Raw genomic sequence first — 8,839 nt, 5'->3', positions numbered from 1 at the left:
ATAGCAGAGGAGAAAACACACACACACACACACACACACACACACACACACACACACACACACACACACACACACAGAAGAAAACTAGGCTAAGCTAAGACCTCATATATTTATGCAGCTGAAATGTTGAAATATTACGAAACTAGGCAAGATTGAAGACTCGCATGATTGTGAAAATCAACAGCATGAAAGCTATAGCTGTAATATCATAGCTTTAAACATGCAGCGTCAAGCATAGTCAGGTACTCGTAAGATCATGGAATATAAGAAGGGATAGGCTTGGATGTATTAGTGTAGCTAGGAGCTGTCTGATTTATCACTTAGAATATAAAGGTTGTATTGCGTTTATATTTCCATCTACTTACAGTGCAGAAGCTCTGCTCTGCTTCACATAACCCAAACATATTTTGACATTTAAAAAATTTAAATGTAGCGACAGCACTGATAAGTACAGCAAAGTAGAAACTTTGGTGTGTTTTAAAGGTACAGAATTTCCACAGGCTGATTTCATACAGTATGAGATCATTTACCTGGCTCTGTATCCCAGCTCTTTTGCTGTTTAATAGTCACCATATGTGGCAACCCAAGTATCTGGCTGAATATAAAATATAAGATTGTGTGGCAACTACTGCCACAGCTTCCCCTATTTCATTCCTTTTTCTGCTATACTGTTGGACTGTTAATATTATTAGTGCCATATGTTTGGCTCTTACTTTCACTCCCTTTTCTCTGTGCTTAGTACTCCAAAGAAACACAATATCAGAATTTCCTTGACAGAATGCTCAGGTTGTGAGACCGGGGACCACATGTCCTCTGTCTAGACTGCTGGCAATGGCACATAGAATTTTAACCATTTGCTGAACAGTGGTTTTCTTTTGGGATTCGTTTCTGGATACACCTGCTGTTAATGTGTAAAGACACCATTAAAAGCTGTTACTGGTGGTATGAAGACAATCTATAAAAAGAGCCAGGCCCCAAACAGAAGCAGCATGTGTGACAGTTACTTTCCTCCACCAGCTGCATTCTGAAGGAAAGTGATTGACAGCTGGGTTAGTCACGGCGTGTGACGTAGAGCACATACAGCAATGGTGTGTAAAATGTCATAGAGTGAGTGAGTGAGACAGTCATGAGCCCTGCCTGACCAAATGGGCTGTGTGTTAGTACAGGCGTTGGTGTGATAGAGGTGATTGTATTTACTCCCATCAGGCAGGGGAAGCCAAAAGGCATGTAGGTGGTCTGATTGTTTGCTTAGATAGGGTAGAGTTTGGAGACTGAAACAAATTGATCACCCACTAGGATTCCCAGGGTGCATGGAAATGAATTGTCTCAGCGTCTGAATGATCTTCTCACCTACATTGTATGTAACACCAGCTGTCTTTTATTAGAAAGAATCTCGAGTGAGAAGAAGTCTGAGAAGAGCTCAGCAGAACTTAGAAACACCCTGTTGAACTATTTAACAACAAATGAGTGCATAATTCAACGTTTAATTTATTCATCAGCAAAGTAAATAGGAAAATAAAATAATGTATATAATCTTATTTACCAACAATAACATTTTGGTACAATGCACTATTGTTAGCAGGTTATTTAAATGATAAATTGTCATTAATGTAGACGACTTTTTTAAAATACGCTTCCATGGCACTGTTATGAAGAATAACAGATCATATAATGCTTTCAAGGAATATCTAAATAATTTAAATCTCAACTGCAGTCTATTTGTAATCATAAATATGACAACTTAAGTCATAATACAGGCCCTAAAACAGCTGAAAGTTACATATAGGCGGTTTCTGAACACTACATTGCTTCTCCACAAGTGATTCTTTTTCATCTGATTGCATGTAAAATGTAAATATTTAAAGACATATCAAATTCTCTTGGCTACTTTTTAGAGCCCTTAAGGCAAAATGTTGCTCAAATTACAACCTATAAAATTTTCTTTCCATTTTATTTTACACAGTAGATTTTACATTTTATTGAGTGTTAAAGATAAGCAGGATATAAATTTCACAGTGCATGTAGATTCCTGTGGTTGATATGAGACCGATGGATGAATAATAATTTGTGAAATCAGATAAAAAAAATCGCCTTTCCCACATCAAAATTGGGCACAGACGTGTTAAAATAAGTACATTCACAGTTTACTGGTTAACACTAGGAAACCTCCCAAAAAGTATTAGATTCAGAAGATATTTATTTATGTTGAGAGCTTTTTTATTCTATTAGAAAACATGCTTTTGGAAACATAATGTTGTAAGTCCTGGCCAGGTCACAGTAGGAATATGTTCAATATGAAATTGACTGTCACATTGCTATGCCAGATTTAAAACAGGTAATTTGATGTGTAGATTAGCTTTCATTTTAGGGAAACTTTCCAGTATGCAGGGTTCCAGTTCAGGGAATAATGTACAGTACATTCAAGCGTGTTTGTTAGACCATACCATATTCTTACCTTTAAAAAATTTTACTATTTGGTTCTAGAATAAGTCATACACTGGTTAGGGGTATAGCTGATTAACAAAGCACTTGGGATGCCCAAAAGGAATGTGTACCAAATACACACATTAAGCCCCCTGTTTACTTTAATACTCTGATCAGTCCATGGGTCACAGCTGGTGGACTAGTCCAGGTACCTGGGGAGCATCTAATCAGATTTACCTAAAGGGAAAGTGTATGATGTGAAAACTATGCATACAGAATTTATGCACTGAGCAGAACAGTCCTATGGGTCTGTGTTGAAATCTTTTTTTTCTTGTGGTGAAGATAGGCTGGTGGGGGGTTAATAGTTTTGGACAACATTAAACATTTCAACATTAAATCCTGTAGTGTCTTATATTACATTTGTGTCATAAATCAAAATGAAGTGTGACCATGGCAACAAGTCAATGCCCAAATCAGAGATCCACCTGGGGCTCCTGAGTGGCGCAACTAAATGTCCTCATATGTCTTGAAGGAAGCACATGCTTACCTTCATCCATAAAGACTGGTGAATGTTGTTCAACAGAGGGAATCCATACAGGCAAGAGGGAAACTGGGAGACAACTGGGCCACGGTCCAAAAAAAACTCATTCTCTAACAGTGGTCCCATGGATGCAATCTGTGTGGAAGCTCCCCATGCACATTTGCACAGATGAACTGACTTGCAAAGCAATGGCTAAATTCCATTTAGCAAAAAGAATATGAGACCATCCAGAGCTAATGTCAGCATCACACACACAAAAATTTCAGTTCCTCACACGTTACAGACCAGGCATAAAATCCTAATTAGGATTACAAGTCATTTTTACAAAGCCACTGTAAAACTGCTGCGTCAAAGGGAATGTAATTGAAGACTTCATGCAAATGAAGTTCTTTGTGGCCTGGCAGATAAGTTTGTAGAATCACGGCTGAGCTTTGGCAAAAAGTAAAGCTTTAGCCTCTACATCGAGAAATGTGATATGACCAGAGTGGAACATTCAAGCACGATCTATATTATATATTAATAATTTAGCAACAGCATGTTGTTTAATCAGTAGTAACTCAACCTTAAAATGTAGTCAGCATACACCCTTTAAAATGGGGAAAGACATATATGTCCCTTAAAGAGAACTAACCTAGATTCATTACCAGATATAAACTGTGAGCTTGTTTTTACTGTCCATTGTAGAAACTCATTACACATCCTATATACACAACTGTATATTATATTTCAGTTAGGTTTTTCAATTGAAATTCAGTTCGATTCAATTTTATTTGTATAGCACTTTTAACATTGGACATTGTCTCAAAGCAGCTTTACAGAGTATAAGAAATACAGAACAAAAATTAAGGTATAATATTAGACTTATATTTAAATTTATAGTTTTTTGTTTAAAATGTCATTCTGTAACTATGAACATTAGTATGAGTGAGATGGACAAAGTTTTACAGCAGAGATATAGAGATATGTTTGTTATAGAATAACCGATTAATAGCAATGTTATTATACATTGTCTATTTAGTAATAACATCAATCAAATGTAAAATATATATAGATATCATTGTAACTATTTACTGCACAACTTGTACAGTCATTTTTCACTTTGACATTCTAAATGTCTTTGTTTGTAAGTTCTTCTATGCTCTGTAGAAGAGCTATAGTTATATTGCTCAAGTCACTTGAAAACTGCAGCGTCAAAAGCTTAGTAATTGAAGACTGATTTCTTTGTGGCCTGGCAGATGATTTTGTGGAATCATGGCTGTTCTTTGCCAAGAAGTGAAAGCTTTAGAGTCTACATCAGCAAAATAATCTGTTCATAGTACAACGTTCAAGAAAAACATCTACCCAGAAGGCTTTCCAGCACAAATAAGAAGAAGCAAGAAACAATATGTCTTGTTAGTTCAGTAACAGCAAGAGGTTTAATCAACAGATAATCACATTTGAAATGCGGCATGACAGTTCTGAGTTGTGGGAGTCACTACAGTAAACACATGACTTATTCACTCCTAAGATATGCATCAAGCTAAAAATACCACATCATCTGATAAGCGTGTATTTTATCAAAAATTTGATTATGACCGGAGCTGGCAGTCACACTCTGTTTATTAAAATCTATTTTCAGAATCAAGTGCATACAAGTAGATGATATTGCACTGTAGGCAACCAGTATCAAGTGAATTAATAAACTAAATAAAATTGTATATATTTATTCATAGGTATGGGCTTTTTCTTGTCATATTTAAGACTACATAAAATAAAACACAGCAATGCCAATAACACAGCCTTTGCATACAGGATAGTCCTGGGGATAGCCTCAGTGAGAGGAAATTAACCACTCTCTATGATAACAAACCCTGCTAGGAAAGGTCTGCAGGTTAAACCACAGGAGACACCACAGTGTGACAGCTAGAGTCGAGCTTGCAGACAATCACATGACCCACCACAGGGAAATAAGGTTAAATATACACTCTGCTCCTCCAAAGTGAGGTTTCGCAACCACTAAATCAGAGAGGTCATAACATGCCATCTACTAATTAGGATTTTTAGGAAAATGATCTTTTCCAAATTGGCCTTATAACATACATTTAAAGTTCATTTAGCAGTAATTAAAACAAAATAATCCTTAATCAGTAAGTAATCCTTAGTTAATAAGGCATAATTGTTTAATTAAGTTTGTACATTAGTTACATACATACGTTACTTACATAAATGACCACTGTTGTTTATTCAAATTTAAATAATCTATACTGCTGTTTTTTTGTGTGTCTTTAGTGTTTCAACTGTAAATTACTTTATGATAAGTCAAACAATTTGTGTAATTACGGTCTACACCCTAATAGTTTTCATTTCAAATACGCCACCATACACATGGATGTATTATTACATGATTACATTTTAGGCACTGATTAGGAGGATTGCCTCACTAGTGGTGGGAGACACTGAATCCGCAATGGTGTCAAAGAGAGATAAAGGTAACTGTCCTGTTTCAGTGAGTCTGTGCCCACTCTAGCCTCAGATTCGTGTTCCCCGCTGACAATAGTAGAACCTGCTGTGGTCATATGCTGTTGTAGCCCACCCACCTCAAGGTTTGATGTGTTGTGATGCTTTTCTGCTTTTCTGCTCAACAAAATTGTAAAGAGTGTCTTTTTGAATTACTGTTCCCTTCCTGTCAGCTGGAACCAGTCTGGTCATTGTCCTCTGACCTCTCTAATCAGCAGGACTTTTTGCCTGTAGAACTTATGTTTTTTGTTTCTTTGCACAACTCTGAGTAAACTCTAGAGATTGTTGTGTGTTAAAATCCCAGGAGATCAGCAGTTTCTGAAACCTCATCAAACCAGCCCATCTGGCACCAACAACCATGCCAGGGTCACTGAGATCACATTTTCTGTGTATCTACCTCTATCAGAATATTATTATTATTATTATTATTATTATTATTATTATTATTATTATTATTATTATTATTATGCATTGTACTGCTGCAGCATGACTGACTGAGTAGATAAATACAGAATTTAGCACGTGTACAGGTGTTAATGAAGTGCTTGGCATGCATGTGTATATATATAAATCTTTGTGCAAATCTTTGCATATATATATATATATATATATATATATATATATATATATATATATATATATATATATATATATATATATATATATATATATAATATATGCAAAGATTTATATATAAATTAGATAGATTTCTCCACAGATTCAACTCACTGAAAATATACAGCTCAAAGGTGAATGGGTTTATTATTATTATTATTATTATTATTATTATTATTATTATTATTGTTGTTGTTATGATTATTATTATTTCATCACATGAGCCTGTTTAAAGTCCTGGAAGTCAGTGTTCTTGGCTGAAATCACACACTGCTTCAAATCCCTGCCAGGTTGGTCTTCAGTAACATGTTCATAATATCAAAGTAAGAACTAACTGTAGGGGAAAAGTGAAACAGCATAAAGCAGCACTACATGCCCCCCAGCCTCCTTCCAACCTCATTTTCTCCTAATGACATACATGTCCTTTTGCAGAGAATAGAGGTAGGCCAAAGAGTGGAGGCAGATGTCCTTGTGGGGGGTAAAGACCCAACCCCCTTCAGAGTTCACAGAATTTAGTTTTCTTTGCACAGTCATAGTGTTCAGTAAAAACTCACACATCTGGAATAAAAGTTAAAGTTCTAAATAAATCTGTTACCACTAAGCTGCTTAAGAAAGTGCTTTCATGGCTTGTTGGAGGTTTTAACCTGTGAAACGTGACAAAGTCTTCATGCTAATTAGTTTCACTACAGGCTCCTTAGAGTATGCTGTAGAATCTTTTGACAGTCAGAGGAAGGTTAATGCACTAAATTGAACCAGTGGTACCATTTGTAGCATGGTGCACGTTTTTAAGTTACGTATATCAATGGTCATTTGTCATTCTGTGACCTAAAAATCCTGGAAAAAACCTTACGAGTCAGACACTGGTGCTGTAGCGGGCTTTCACAGTTGGGGGAAAAAAGATGTATGGTTCACGATATAGGCAAAGCTGTAACCTAAGCCTGATTGATTCGTAAATGTAATTTGTGGACTTTGTGCTTGCATTATACATCCAATAAATGCAATAAATGTTTTTACTCAAGTCTTTATTGGTATTCTGAACTTAGCTAAGCTGAAATGTTACTTACGTTGCATTTGCACAATAGCTAGTATAAACTGACTTGGGTCTTTTTCAGGAAATATTGCACCAGCAACAACAAGCAAAACAAATAAACAACAACAACAACATAAGAAATACGAAATTAACTGTGACTGAGACCTTTCAAGTCTGACTACCTATTCCTGTAGCTTATTGTTTGCAATTGTGTCAAACTATTACACAGAGTAAAATACTTGCGGAAACATGATAACGTAATCAGTAGTGATTGAGAAGGTGCATATAAAATAAACACAAATGAGGTGGATTACTTTCTCAATTATTTTGTATGTCTTTAGTATGACCAGTGACAGAATTTTTTGTGTGTGTTTTAGAGAGGTATGGTTTTTCTAAGTGTATAAACACAAAGATACACAAACACATTAAATACTGTGAATGACTCGACAGGTTAGATTTTTTCATTTGGGTTATCTTGTCATGCTAACTTAATGATGATATCCTGGACAACACTGTGTGCATATTAGGAAATACCCAGGTTTCATGTCTCGAATGTGTAATCTTGCATCTTGGCATCGTTGCCCTGAATGGTGAGTTCATTAGAATGTGTATAATTTATAATCCAAGACAGCTAAATGTGTAACGTGTAAAACTAGGCAGTCTCCATTATATAAAAAGAGGCTTTCACTAAAATCTAAACAATCACACTAATCAGAAGAAAGAGCAAAATATTTTTCATGCTGTACTACTATTAATTTTGGTAATTTCTGTGAATAGACTGTTGGTTTTCATAGAACCAACACTGATGATGATGACTCATTCTCAGACATGACTCTCTGACCACTACGGATAACACAGGTGCATAAAAGCCGAGGCCCACCCAAGCACATATTACACCAACAACAAAACCACCTTCAAGTCTGGCTCGGTTGCTTACTGGAAACTTGACATAACCAGACGTTTCACACTGGGTGCAGTTGGTAAATTGTTCACACATAGACCAATGGTATGTTGTGTGTCCTATGCCAACTTTGTGAAGTCCTACTGAGAAAGGCGGCCACTCAGTGATGTCATGTGGACTGTTAACAATAATTATCATTGGATAATGGAATATGATGGCAGCATACTACATGTTTCAATATTGGATTGCAGAACTCTATAGCCAGCACCTCCCTAAACATCATTCTACTAAAGAGACACACCCTTGTGTTTTCTCTGGCTCTTTCTGAACAGAGTGAGTTAAAGTGATATCCATATGTTAACCACATAGATCAGTATGATTAATGATAACCCATGTCAGGCTGCACACTTTATTGATTTAAGAGGTCTAAGGAATCATTGACTTTTACAGAATTATCTGAAATGATGCAGATAATCAAGGGCAATTATGACTTGTATTTCTCAAATAACAATAAAAAACTTTCTATCAACCATCAGTACTTTCTTAGTACAAATGATGTTGTGAAAAATCACAAATGCTACCATTCTATAAGCTATATATGCAACACTAGACTAACTATTCTTAATTGCATCCATCCATCTGATCCATCCATCCAGCCATCCATTTTCTCTTCCAGATTCACATTGTGGTGTGCTTAATTACAGTTTTAGGTTATTGTAGAATAACCCAGTTAAGGCATGGTAAAGAGTGCCACGTCTGTTAACAGGGTGTTCCAAGCACTCACATACTGATGTCATGATTACGGGAAATGCATAGCAAACAGGTAATCCCA

Source organism: Tachysurus vachellii, chromosome 5 (assembly GCF_030014155.1).
Source record: "Tachysurus vachellii isolate PV-2020 chromosome 5, HZAU_Pvac_v1, whole genome shotgun sequence".
NCBI classification, from domain to species: domain Eukaryota; kingdom Metazoa; phylum Chordata; class Actinopteri; order Siluriformes; family Bagridae; genus Tachysurus; species Tachysurus vachellii.
The sequence above is the reverse complement of the archived record's forward strand: the minus strand, read 5'-3'. Positions refer to the sequence as shown.